General features: G+C 37.3%; 1 non-coding gene across 1 annotated transcript; it reads right to left on the bottom strand.

The window, feature by feature from the left end:
- Positions 1 to 10,730: 10,730 nt before the first annotated feature.
- TRNAC-ACA lies at positions 10,731 to 10,802 on the bottom strand. The gene has a single exon. It is a non-coding gene; the product is annotated as a tRNA-Cys (tRNA).
- Between the last annotated feature and the right edge of the window lie 3,379 nt (positions 10,803 to 14,181).

Raw genomic sequence — 14,181 nt, 5'->3', positions numbered from 1 at the left:
CCAACACATGTATACCTGTGGCGGATTCATTTTGATATTTGGCAAAACTAATGCAATTATGTAAAGTTTAAAAATAAAATAAAATTAGCCCCTTCTGATGCCTATGTCAGAAGCTTTCTCTATCTCCTTTATACTTAAATAAAACTTTATTACACAAAAGCTCTGAGTGATCAAGCCTCATCTCTGGCCCCGGACTGAATTCTTCTCCTCTGGGGGCCAAGAATCCCGGTGTATTCGCGTGATTCAACAACAACCTTTCATCTTGGGGGCTCGTCCGGGATCCTTCAAGACAAGGGATCCTTATCATTTGAGGATGTAACTGTGGGCTCCACTCAGGAGGAATGGCAGAAGCTGGACCCTGCTCAGAGGACCCTGTACAGGGATATGATGCTGGAGAACTATAGTAACCTCATCTCAGTGGGGTACTGCATCCCTAAACCAGAACTGATCTTCAAGTTGGAACAAGGAGAGCAGCCATGGGTATTAGAGGCAGAGTCTCCAAGCCAGAGCTACCCAGAAGTCTGCAGGATTGTTAACCAGCGGGAACAGAGTCAGGAAATGCACGACAGAGATTTCTGGCAAGCTCCATTTATCAACAACAAAACACTAACTATAGAGAGAGTTCTAAAATTTCCAATTTATTACTGGACATTTAATTGCACTCCAGAGAGAAGAAATACAGCTCCACCCACCAGAACACCAACACAAGCTTCCCTAACCAGGAAACCTTGACAAGCCACCTGTACAAACCCACACACAGCGAAGAAAGGCCACAATAAAGAGAACTCCACAAACTGCCAGAATACAGAAAGGACACCCCAAACTCAGCAATTTAAACAAGATGAAGAGACAGAGGAATACCGAGCAGATAAAGGAACAGGATAAATGCCCACCAAACCAAACAAAAGAGGAAGAGATAGGGAATCTACCTGATAAAGAATTCCGAATAATGATAGTGAAATTGATCCAAAATCTTGAAACTAAAATGGAATCACAGATAAATAGCCTGGAGACAAGGATTGAGAAGATGCAAGAAAGGTTTAACAAGGACCTAGAAGAAATAAAAAAGAGTCAATATATAATGAATAATGCAATAAATGAAATTAAAAACACTCTGGAGGCAACAAATAGTAGAATAACAGAGGCAGAAGATAGGATTAGTGAATTAGAAGATAGAATGGTAGAAATAAATGAATCAGAGAGGATAAAAGAAAAACTAATTAAAAGAAATGAGGACAATCTCAGAGACCTCCAGGACAATATTAAACGCTACAACATTCGAATCATAGGGGTTCCAGAAGAAGAAGACAAAAAGAAAGACCATGAGAGAATACTTGAGGAGATAATAGTTGAAAACTTCCCTAAAATGGGGAAGGAAATAATCACCCAAGTCCAGGAAACCCAGAGAGTCCCAAACAGGATAAACCCAAGGCGAAACACCCCAAGACACATATTAATCAAATTAATAAAGATCAAACACAAAGAACAAATATTAAAAGCAGCAAGGGAAAAACAACAAATAACACACAAGGGAATTCCCATAAGGATAACAGCTGATCTTTCAATAGAAACTCTTCAAGCCAGGAGGGAATGGCAAGACATACTTAAAATGATGAAAGAAAATAACCTACAGCCTAGATTATTGTACCCAGCAAGGATTTCATTCAAGTATGAAGGAGAAATCAAAAGCTTTTCAGACAAGCAAAAGCTGAGAGAATTCAGCACCACCAAACCAGCTCTCCAACAAATACTAAAGGATATTCTCTAGACAGGAAACACAAAAACGGTGTATAAATTCGAACCCAAAACAATAAAGTAAATGGCAACGGGATCATACTTATCAGTAATTACCTTAAATGTAAATGGGTTGAATGCCCCAACCAAAAGACAAAGACTGGCTGAATGGATACAAAAACAAGAACCCTACATATGTTGTCTACAAGAGACCCACCTCAAAACAGGGGACACATACAGACTGAAAGTGAAGGGCTGGAAAAAGATTTTCCATGCAAATAGGGGCCAAAAGAAAGCAGGAGTAGCAATACTCATATCAGATAAAATAGACTTTAAAACAAAGGCTGTGAAAAGAGACAAAGAAGGTCACTACATAATGATCAAAGGATCAATCCAAGAAGAAGATATAACAATTATAAATATATATGCACCCAACACGGGAGCACCGCAATATGTAAGACAAATGCTAACAAGTATGAAAGGAGAAATTAACAATAACACAATAATAGTGGGAGACTTTAATACCCCACTCACACCTATGGATAGATCAACTAAACAGAAAATTAACAAGGAAACACAAACTTTAAACGATACAATAGACCAGTTAGACCTAATTGATATCTATAGGACATTTCATCCCAAAACAATGAATTTCACCTTTTTCTCAAGCGCACATGGAACCTTCTCCAGGATAGATCACATCCTGGGCCATAAAGCTAGCCTTGGTAAATTCAAAAAAATAGAAATCATTCCAAGCATCTTTTCTGACCACAATGCAGTAAGATTAGATCTCAATTACAGGAGAAAAACTATTAAAAACTCCAACATATGGAGGCTGAACAACACGCTGCTGAATAACCAACAAATCACAGAAGAAATCAAAAAAGAAATCAAAATTTGCATAGAAATGAATGAAAATGAAAACACAACAACCCAAAACCTGTGGGACACGGTAAAAGCAGTCCTAAGGGGAAAGTTCATAGCAATACAGGCACACCTCAAGAAACAAGAAAAAAGTCAAATAAATAACCTAACTCTACACCTAAAGCAACTAGAAAAGGAAGAAATGAAGAACCCCAGGATTAGTAGAAGGAAAGAAATCTTAAAAATTAGAGCAGAAATAAATGTGAAAGAAACAAAAGAGACCATAGCAAAAATCAACAAAACCAAAAGCTGGTTCTTTGAAAGGATAAATAAAATTGACAAACCATTAGCCAGACTCATCAAGAAACAAAGGGAGAAAAATCAAATCAATAAAATTAGAAATGAAAATGGAGAGATCACAACAGACAACACAGAAATACAAAGGATCATAAGAGACTACTATCAACAATTATATGCCAATAAAATGGACAACGTGGAAGAAATGGACAAATTCTTAGAAAAGTACAACTTTCCAAAACTCGACCAGGAAGAAATAGAAAATCTTAACAGACCTATCACAAGCACAGAAATTGAAACTGTAATCAAAAATCTTCCAGCAAACAAAAGCCCAGGTCCAGACGGCTTCACAGCTGAATTCTACCAAAAATTTAGAGAAGAGCTAACACCTATCCTGCTCAAACTCTTCCAGAAAATTGCAGAGGAAGGTAAACTTCCAAACTCATTCTATGAGGCCACCACCACCCTAATACCAAAACCTGACAAAGATCCCACAAAAAAAGAAAACTACAGGCCAATATCACTAATGAACATAGATGCAAAAATCCTTAACAAAATTCTAGCAATCAGAATCCAACAACACATTAAAAAGATCATACACCATGACCAAGTGGGCTTTATCCCAGGGATGCAAGGATTCTTCAATATCTGCAAATCAATCAATGTAATACACCACATTAACAAATTGAAAAATAAAAACCATATGATTATCTCAATAGATGCAGAGAAAGGCTTTGACAAAATTCAACACCCATTTATGATAAAAACTCTCCAGAAAGCAGGAATAGAAGGGACATACCTCAACATAATAAAAGCTATATATGACAAACCCATAGCAAACATTATCCTCAATGGTGAAAAATTGAAAGCATTTCCTCTAAAGTCAGGAACAAGACAAGGGTGCCCACTTTCACCATTACTATTCAACATAGTTTTGGAAGTTTTGGCCACAGCAATCAGAGCAGAAAAAGAAATAAAAGGAATCCAAATTGGAAAAGAAGAAGTAAAACTCTCACTATTTGCAGGTGACATGATCCTCTACATAGAAAACCCTAAAGACTCCACCAGAAAATTACTAGAACTAATCAATGACTATAGTAAAGTTGCAGGATATAAAATCAACACACAGAAACCCCTTGCATTCCTATACACTAATAATGAGAAAACAGAAAGAGAAATTAAGGAAACAATTCCATTCACCATTGCAATGGAAAGAATAAAATACTTAGGAATATATCTACCTAAAGAAACTAAAGACCTATATATAGAAAACTATAAAACACTGGTGAAAGAAATCAAAGAGGACACTAATAGATGGAGGAATATACCATGTTCATGGATTGGAAGAATCAATATAGTGAAAATGAGTATACTACCCAAAGCAATTTATAGATTCAATGCAATCCCTATCAAGCTACCAACAGTATTCTTCACAGCGCTAGAACAAATAATTTCACAATTTGTCTGGAAATACAAAAAACCTCGAATAGCCAAAGCGATCCTGAGAAAGAAGAATGGAAATGGAAGAATCAACCTACCTGACTTCAGGCTCTACTACAAAGCCACAGTTATCAAGACAGTATGGTACTGGCACAAAGACAGAAATATAGATCAATGGAACAAAATAGAAAGCCCAGAGATAAATCCACTCACATATGGACACCTTATCTTTGACAAAGGAGGCAAGAATATACAATGGATTAAAGACAATCTCTTTAACAAGTGGTGCTGGGAAAACTGGTCAACCACTTGTAAAAGAATGAAACTAGAACACTTTCTAACACCATACACAAAAATAAACTCAAAATGGATTAAAGATCTCAACGTAAGACCAGAAACTATAAAACTCCTAGAGGAGAACATAGGCAAAACACTCTCTGACATACATCACAGCAGGATCCTCTATGACCCACCTCCCAGAATATTGGAAATAAAAGCAAAAATAAACAAATGGTACCTAATTAACCTTAAAAGCTTCTGCACATCAAAGGAAACTATTAGCAAGGTGAAAAGACAGCCTTCAGAATGGGAGAAAATAATAGCAAATGAAGCAACTGACAAACAACTCATCTCAAAAATATACAAGCAACTCCTACAGCTCAACTCCAGAAAAATAAATGACCCAATCAAAAAATGGGCCAAAGATCTAAAGAGACATTTCTCCAAAGAAGACATACAGATGGCTAACAAACACATGAAAAGATGCTCAACATCACTCATTATCAGAGAAATGCAAATCAAAACCACTATGAGGTACCATCTCACACCAGTCAGAATGGCTGCGATCCAAAAGTCTACAAATAATAAGTGCTGGAGAGGGTGTGGAGAAAAGGGAACCCTCTTACACTGTTGGTGGGAATGCAAACTAGTACAGCCACTATGGAGAAGAGTGTGGAGATTCCTTAAAAAACTGGAAATAGAACTGCCTTATGACCCAGCAATCCCACTGCTGGGCATACACACCGAGGAAACCAGAAGGGAAAGAGACACGTGTACCCCAATGTTCATCGCAGCACTGTTTATAATAGCCAGGACATGGAAGCAACCTAGATGTCCATCAGCAGATGAATGGATAAGAAAGCAGTGGTACATATACACAATGGAGTATTACTCAGCCATTAAAAAGAATACATTTGAATCAGTTCTAATGAGGTGGATGAAACTGGAGCCTATTATACAGAGTGAAGTAAGCCAGAAGGAAAAACAGAAATACAGTATACTAACGCATAATATGGAATTTAGAAAGATGGTAACAATAACCCTGTGTACGAGACAGCAAAAGAGACACTGATGTATAGAACAGTCTTATGGACTCTGAGGGAGAGGGAGAGGGTGGGAAGATTTGGGAGAATAGCATTGAAACATGTAAAATATCATGTATGAAACGAGATGCCAGTCCAGATTCGATGCACGATACTGGATGCTTGGGGCTAGTGCACTGGGACGACCCAGAGGGATGGTATGGGGAGGGAGGAGGGTGGAGGGTTCAGGATGGGGAACACATGTATACCTGTGGTGGATTCATTTTGATATTTGGCAAAACTAATACAATTATGTAAAGTTTAAAAATAAAATAAAATTTAAAAAAAATTAAATTAAATTAAAAAAAAAAAAAGAAAATTCATTGGAAGGACTGATGCTGAAGCTGAAACTCCAATACTTTGGCCACGTGATGCAAAGAGCTGACTCATTAGAAAAGACCCTGATGCTGGGAAAGATTGAAGGCAGGAGGAGAAGGGGACGACAGAGGATGAGATAGTTGGATGGCATCACCAAGTCTATGGACATGAGTTTGAGCAAGCTCTGGAGTTGGTGATAGACAGGGAAGCCTGGCATGCTGCAGTCCATGGGGTTGCAAAGAGTTGGACACGACTAAGTGAATGAACTGAACTGAAAATCTAAATGTTTGGATTATTTCCCTACATTGTCTCATCATTTCAAGATGAAGTATAGAAATAATGATAACTTAAAAATTTTTTAAATTCAGAAAGAGAAAAATGGCAAGTGACCTTTGAAATTTTCCTTCTAGCCTTGTGATACATATATGCCAAACTGGCAATGTGATTTGGAGGCATTAAGTGAGCTATGAGATGCTAAAGTTCTGTAAGCTCTCCTATATCATGGTTCTCACTTATACCCCAGCCCATCCATCACACATCATGTTTCTGAAATGCTTATTGCCTTTATCTTATTAACCAGCATAATTCCCAGTCACTTTTCAGATGGTTGTCTAGGTTGATTTCCTCTAAAGTACCTCACTAATCTATCACCCTGGTCCTATCACAGTACTCTGATTGCCTGGATACTTTTTGTATTCCCTTTTAGAATGTAAGTTCCATGAAGGCAGGCACAATATTATTTCTATGCTATTAGAGTACCAATAAGCAGGCACTAAGCAGTTGGCACAGACTAAATTCTCAATATAGTTTCTGACAAAATTAACAAAGGAATACATGTTTATTCTCCCACTCAAAACTTTAATGATATACCACAAACCTTTAAGCAAGGAAAAGGAGATTTGTAGAAACCTCTGGGAACCTCCATGGGGAGGCAGTCTCTCTGACAGTATGTTTCTCAGATTTTCATGTCTATTGTGATCTTTTCCTATGTCAAGAAAAATGGTAAAAGACTTTGAAATGGGTGAAACGTGCCTTTTATCATCTTTGAGCTATTTTAAAACTCTGTGAAGATATAGAAAGCAGATAGTAATACAAATGAAATTTTTAGTGGATTGTAATAGATTATTTCCCTATATATATATATGGATCTGCTTTGCATCTTTCTTTTGGTTTTGTTTTATTTTATATTGGCACATAGTTGATTTACAATGCTGTTTTAGTTTCATGTGTACAGCAAAGTGATTCGGTTATTTATATATATATATATATATAATTGATACATACACACATATATATATATTCTCTTTTCAAATTATTTTCCCATTTAGGTTGTTACATAATATTTCCCAGAGTTCTCTGTGCTATGCTGTAGGCCCTTATTGGACCATTCAAAATATATTAGTGTGTACATGTCAATCCCAAACTCCCCAACTCACACCCTTCACCCTTCCCCCCCATCCCACTCCATAATCACAAATTTATTCTCTCAAGTCTGTAAGTCTGTTTCTGTTTTGCAAATAAGTGCATTTGTATACTTTTTTTAGAGTCCACATATAAGCAACATCATACAATATGCATGTTTGTAAATGCATTCAACATTCTTGATTGTTGGCATATGTGCGTGTTCTTTAAATTGTCCTTTGAACTTACTAATTTTCTCATTAACTAGTGAATGTGACAAAGTTTGCATTTGTGTGAGATTTATGACTTTATTCGTAAAAAAGTATCCCTTTTCCCCCAATGATTTATAATACACATTTTATAACAGGAAACTTACTATACAGCACTACAATAAGCATATATTATCAAACACGCTTCTCCAATTATCACAAAATAAGAAATAATACCATAAATAAAATGAGGCTGACAAAACAAACCTCTATCATTTTTAGCTTGTTTCTCGTAACAGTTTCATAATCACCTTTATCCGACAAAAGGAGGATAAGCACATATATTTTAATGACAAAAGCTATTTAATCTTTTTCTTTTTAGAAGGGACATTAATAATGCAGTTTCATAAAAATGAATGAAGGTTAAGATGTATGCCAACATCAATTTACAACTTCTGTTTAATTAATATTATTGCATGTTTTAATTTGAAGTATGCTTTGTTCATCATCATAAAATATTTATTTTGTATGAAACTTCATTCAAAATAGTGCCTCTGGAGAAGCAACAATTTATTCTGGGCTATGTCTATATATTTTGAATAAAGTATTCAGTTTACAGAGGATTTGTTAGAAGCTTCACTCACAATTAAGTTGAGCTCAAATAATCCAAGTCTACTCTAAATAAATTACTTAGATATCAACTTACAGGAGATATAAATGGGATTAACTCCATTTATGACTATAATTGATCTCCAATTTCTATCAATTCTATTTTTCTATATTATTTGAATCCACTCGCCTACTGATTTCAACAGCACCATCCTTATTCAAGGTCCTTGCCATCCTTGCTCAGACCACAGCAGTCATCTCCTATCTGGTCTCCATATCACTTTTTCATCACCTTTTGCAATACAGCCAGAGTGGTCACCTCTTTAACTCAGCAGTTTCTACATTCCCTTGTAATTCCTGATTCTACTTAACTTTTAGAAAGCACAAATCTGGCAATGCTTATACCCTACTTAAAATGTTCCAGTGACTACTTTGGTCACTTCCTCCAACTCATCTCATACACTCTATATACTCTACCAACAAGGTTCCTTCTATAAGCAGTTCACCCAAGCTTTCATAAACTCTGTATTCACTGGGCCTATTACATTCTAGGGAAAATTTCATGCAAAGATGGGCACAATGAAGGACAGAAATGGTATGGACCTAACAGAAGCAGAAGATATTAAGAAGAGGTGGCAAGAATACACAGAAGAACTGTACAAAAAAGGTCTTCAATGACCCGGATAACCATGATGGTGTGATTACTCACCTAGACCCAGACATCCTGGAATGCAAAGTCAAGTGGACCCTAGGAAGCATCACCATGAACAAAGCAAGTGGAGGTGATGAATTTTCAGTTGAGCTATTTCAAATCCTAAAAGATGATGTTGTGGAAGTGCTGCACTCAATATGCCAAGCAAATTTAGAAAACTCAGCAGTGGCCACAGGACTGGAAAAGTCAATTTTCATTCCAATCTCAAAGAAAGGCAATGCCAAAGAATGCTCATGCTGCTGCTGCTAAGTTGCTTCAGTTGTGTCCAACTCTGTGCGACTCCAGAGATGACAGCCCACCAGGCTCCCCCATCCCTGGGATTACTACCACACAATTGCACTCATCTCACACACTAGCAAAGTAATGGTCAAAATTCTCCAAGCCAGGCTTCAATAGTACATGAACAGTGAACTTCCAGATGTTCAAGGTGGTTTTAGAAAAGGCAGAGGAACCAGAGATCAAATTGCCAATATCTGCTGGATCATCGAAAAAGCAAGAGTTTGAGAAAAACATTTACTTCTGCTTTATTGACTATGCCAAAGCCTTTGACTGTGTAGATCACAACAAACAGTGGAAAATTCAAGAGATGGAATACCAGACCACCTGACCTGCCTCCTGAGAAATCTGTATGCAGGTCAAGAAGCAATACTTTAGAACCAGACATGGAAAAACAGACTGGTTCCAAATCAGAAAAGGAGTACATCAAGGCTACATTTTGCCACACAGCTTATTTAACTTATATGCAGAGTATTTCATGTGAATTGCCAAACTGGATGAAACACAAGCTGGAATCAAGTTTGTTGGGAGAAACGTCAATAACCTCAGATACACGGATGACACCAACCTTATGGCAGAAAGTGAAGATGAACTAAAGAGCCTCTTGATGAAACTGAAAGAGGAGAGTGAAAAAGCTGGCTTAAAACTCATCATTCAGAAAATGAAGTTCATGGCATCCGGTCCCATCACTTCATGGCAAATAGATGGGGAAACAATGGAAACAGTGAGATACTTTATTTTGTTGGGCTCCAAAATCACTGCAGATGATGACTGCTGCCATGAAATTAAAAGATGCTTGCTCCTTTGAAGAAAAGCTATGATCAACCTGGACAGCAGACTAAAAAGCACAGATATTACTTTGCTGACAAAGGTCCATCCAGCCAAAGCTATGCTTTTTCCAGTAGTCATGTATGGATGTGAGAGTTGGACTATAAAGAAAGCTGAGTGCCGAAGAATTGATGCTTTTAAACTGTGGTGTTGGAGAAGACTCTTGAGAGTCCCTTGGACTGCAAGGAGATCCAACCAGTCCATCCTAAAGGAAATCAGTCCTGAATATTTATTGGAAGGACTGAGGCTGAAGCTGAACTCCAATACTTTGGCCACCTGATGTGAAGAACTGACTCATTTGAAAAGACCCTGATGCTGGGAAAGATTGAAGGTGGGAGGAGAAGGGGATGACAGAGGATGAGATGGTTGGATGGCATCACCGATTCGATGGACATGAGTTTGAGCAAGCTCTAAGAGTTGGTGATGGACAGGGAAGCCTGGCATGTTGCAGTCCATGGGGTTGCTAAGAGTCGGACATGACTAAGTGACTGAACTGAACTGAACTGATTATATTCTGCAACAGCCCATATTCTTTCCTGTTCTAACTACTTCATGAAGTTAAGTGAAGTCTCTCAATCATGTCTGACTTTTTGCGACCCCATGGACACCAGGCTCCTCCGTCCATGGGATTTTCTAGGCAAGAGTACTGGAGTGGGTTGCCATTTCCTTCTCCAGGGAATCTTCCCCACCCAGGAATTGAACCTGGGTCTCCTGCATTGTAGACAGACACTTTACCATCTGAGCCACCAGGGAAGTCACTCATAGCCAATTCTTAGTGAAATTTCCCATGATAACTGCCTGACATAGACTCATTCTCCTGACTTTCCAAAAGAACTACATTTATATGTGGTCCCTTCTGACAATGGCTTCCCAGGTGGCACAGTGGAAAAAAAATCTACCTGAAAATGCAGGAGATCACAATATGTAGTTCAATCCCTAGGTCAGGAAGATCCCCTGGAGTAGGAAACAGCAACCCACGCCAATATTCTTGCCTAGAAAATTCCATGGACAGAGGAGCCTGGTGCGATTGGGAGGTTGTTTATTTGTAATATTCTGACTCACTTGCCTGGATATTACTAGAAAATAACAACTCAAAAATACTTGACTGTATTTTAAATGCAAAATTTGTTATAATTTTATGCAGTGAAATTAGATTCCAATTGTGGTTATTCACACACAAGAATACTGAATAACTACTCAGATTTTCTTGGAAATGGACGCAAATAATGTCAGAAGTAGAAAATGAGAAAATGATAGATTTATTCATTAAACATATTATCCTCAGGAGAATATTTGGGGAGAATTTTGTCAAATTACTAATATTTTATTATATACAAAGAAGTAATTAATGCCATCAAATTTACTGAGACCTTATCATCTATCAGAGACCCAACATACAATGATCACTACTGGTCAGTTTCTTTCCAACATATTAAATTGAATCACATGAAAATGCCATTTTAGTAAGTTAAAACTAATTGCGAGTTCATAATTTCATATATCTCAAACTAATGTTTTGGAAAATAGGTATACAACTTAAAATATCAAAAGTAGAATGTCTCAAGTCCTTAAATATAGCGTAGGATGTGCACTAAGCAAAAGAAGGAAGAAAAACAATCATCATTTGGGGTGGGGGGGGTGAAAATGCATTCAGAAAAGCTACAAATGAGCAGAAGGATTTGAGCTAATTCATGAAGTACTAATATAATTCATCAGACAAAAATTTTGGATAATGCATTTCAATTATATTGATAGATTACATTAGAATTTTTTCAAAAATGGAAATGGGCAAGTCTCACTAAGGCTGTTTTGAATGAAACAAATGGAAGTATACTTAAATCAGCTCAACTAAAAAAGATTGTATCATGTACCATAAACCCTCACAAAAATCTGAAGATAAGAAACAAAATACTTCTGGGTCTGACGGGAATTAGAACTACAAACTGGAACAGAGGCTGTCTAACCATATCTTGGGTACCAGTGTAATCAGACTGAGTTCTTTTTCAGCTTATCTATTCCATATGGGGTCGCACAGAGTCGGACACAACTGAAGCGACCTAGCAGCAGCAGCAGCAGCATTCCATAATTGTGTCACCTGAAGTAAATCATTTACTTTCTTTATGCTTTAGTTTCTACATCTTAAAATAGGGAAGTAGAGTTGTGAGGATTAAATGATGTCAACACACACAAAGTGTGTAGATAGTGCCAGGCACATAACATACAGAGTGCATAGACTTTGCCAGGCATATAGTAAGCGCTACAGAAGAATTTACTAATATTATTCTTTCTGGGATGTGCTATTTTTCTTTTTTTGCCCCATTACTGGGTTCCATCCACTCAACTTGCTTGTAACTCAAAATGAAAGCCTCCTGAATTGTCTTTAAGCATGGAACTGTTTTCTGTCAAAATAACATATTGGCCTGTGTTGAGTCCTATGCACATATCAAATCCTATTAGCCACAGATAGGAACTGAATGATATCCTAGAAAATGAGCTCAAACAGCAGTGAGTATGTCAGAAGATGTAACATAGCTTAATAGAAATAGGCACATTTTAATCTGATAAAAGTATCAAAGATGATTTTGACTTTATACTAGTAGGTACATGCTCAGTCATATCTGACTCTGCGACCCCACGGACTGTAGACCACCAGACTCCTCTGTCCATGGGACTCCCTGGCAAGAATGTGTTGCTATTCCCTACTCCAGGAGATCTTGGAGTGGAAATAGCAAGAGATCTTCCAGACCCAGGGATCAAATCCACATCTCCTGAAGCTCCTGCATTGGCAGGCAGATTCTTTACCATTGAGCCCCTGGAAAGCCCATTATACTAGTACAGGTTGTCATAGTGTGAAGATGTGAAGTGAAGTGAAAGTCTCTCAGTTGTGTCCGACTCTTTGCAACCCCATGGACTATATAGTCCATGGAATTCTCCAGGCCAGAATACTGGATTAGATAGCCATTCCCTTCTCCAGGGGATCTTCCCAAGCCAGGGATCAAACCCAGGTCTCCCTCATTGCAGGTGAATTCTTTACCAGTTGAGCCACAGGGGAAACCCAAGAATACTGGAGTGGGTAGTGTGAAGATAAGGAGGAAAATTAGAGCCCAATTCCAAGGATGTCAGCTACTCTGCTGAGTTTAGACTCCATTCCATGGGTAATGGGAAAGCATCAAAGGCTTTCAGATTGTGTTTTAAGAAGATAAAAGGCTTTCAGATTGTTTTAAGATGATAATTTGAAATCAGTGTGGAGATAGAATTAAGTAGTGCAGAGATAGGATGTAAGAGGCAGGAGGACAGGATATAAATCTACTGTGTGGTTTGACCAACACAGTCCAGTGCATTGAGAATCAGCAATTACAGGGGAAACCAAGGTCTGTCACTTTACTTCCATGTAAATATTCCTCACTTCTAAGATATTTATGAAAGCAATGTGTTCACTCTACCAGGATCTCAATAAAGATCAAATTGAAATATACATACATACATTCTATGTATGTGTGTGCATTTTGAAGACTTTCAAGTATAAGAAGATTGAAAGGCATTTATTAATATTATTTTTTATGTAAAATTGACTTTCCAATAACATCAGCTCCCAAGGAAAGTGTTTGTTCTGTAATGTATTCAAAAGTGGTAACAGCCCAACCATCATTTAGATTTCTACACTTAAAACCTAGATCTAGAAGATTTATAGCACAAGTACTAACTGAAAACAAATTTTCCCACTTCAACAAAACTTTTCACTTTCTCTCTCCCATCACTGTAGTGATACATTTAGATTCTCAAGATAGATGATTCAAACTGGCAGAGTAAAAAGGAAATATTTTGCAAAAAGAGTTGTGATTCAGCTGCAATGATTGCCAAATAAATTAGTTTATAAATCTTTAGACTTCAGCTTTAGTAAACCCAAAATATGCCCTGTTACAGATAAGATTTATTTTGTTTCTGGGAATCTTTTTAAGCTCCTCAAATATGACTGATTTTAAAGCCATTTTAAGAACTTAAAAATTCAAAGGAAAATATCAATTCACTTCAGTAGTTCTATTACAAAGTTTTAATGTCATCATTATATTCTTCTCATTCTTCTGCATTTTCTTGAGAACAGTATCTCCACAAAGTGTACCTTCTCCTCCAT

Source organism: Bos indicus x Bos taurus, chromosome 6, assembly GCF_003369695.1.
Source record: "Bos indicus x Bos taurus breed Angus x Brahman F1 hybrid chromosome 6, Bos_hybrid_MaternalHap_v2.0, whole genome shotgun sequence".
Taxonomy (NCBI): domain Eukaryota; kingdom Metazoa; phylum Chordata; class Mammalia; order Artiodactyla; family Bovidae; genus Bos; species Bos indicus x Bos taurus.
Note: the sequence above shows the minus strand (reverse complement) of the source record. Positions and strands in the feature narration are given on the sequence as shown.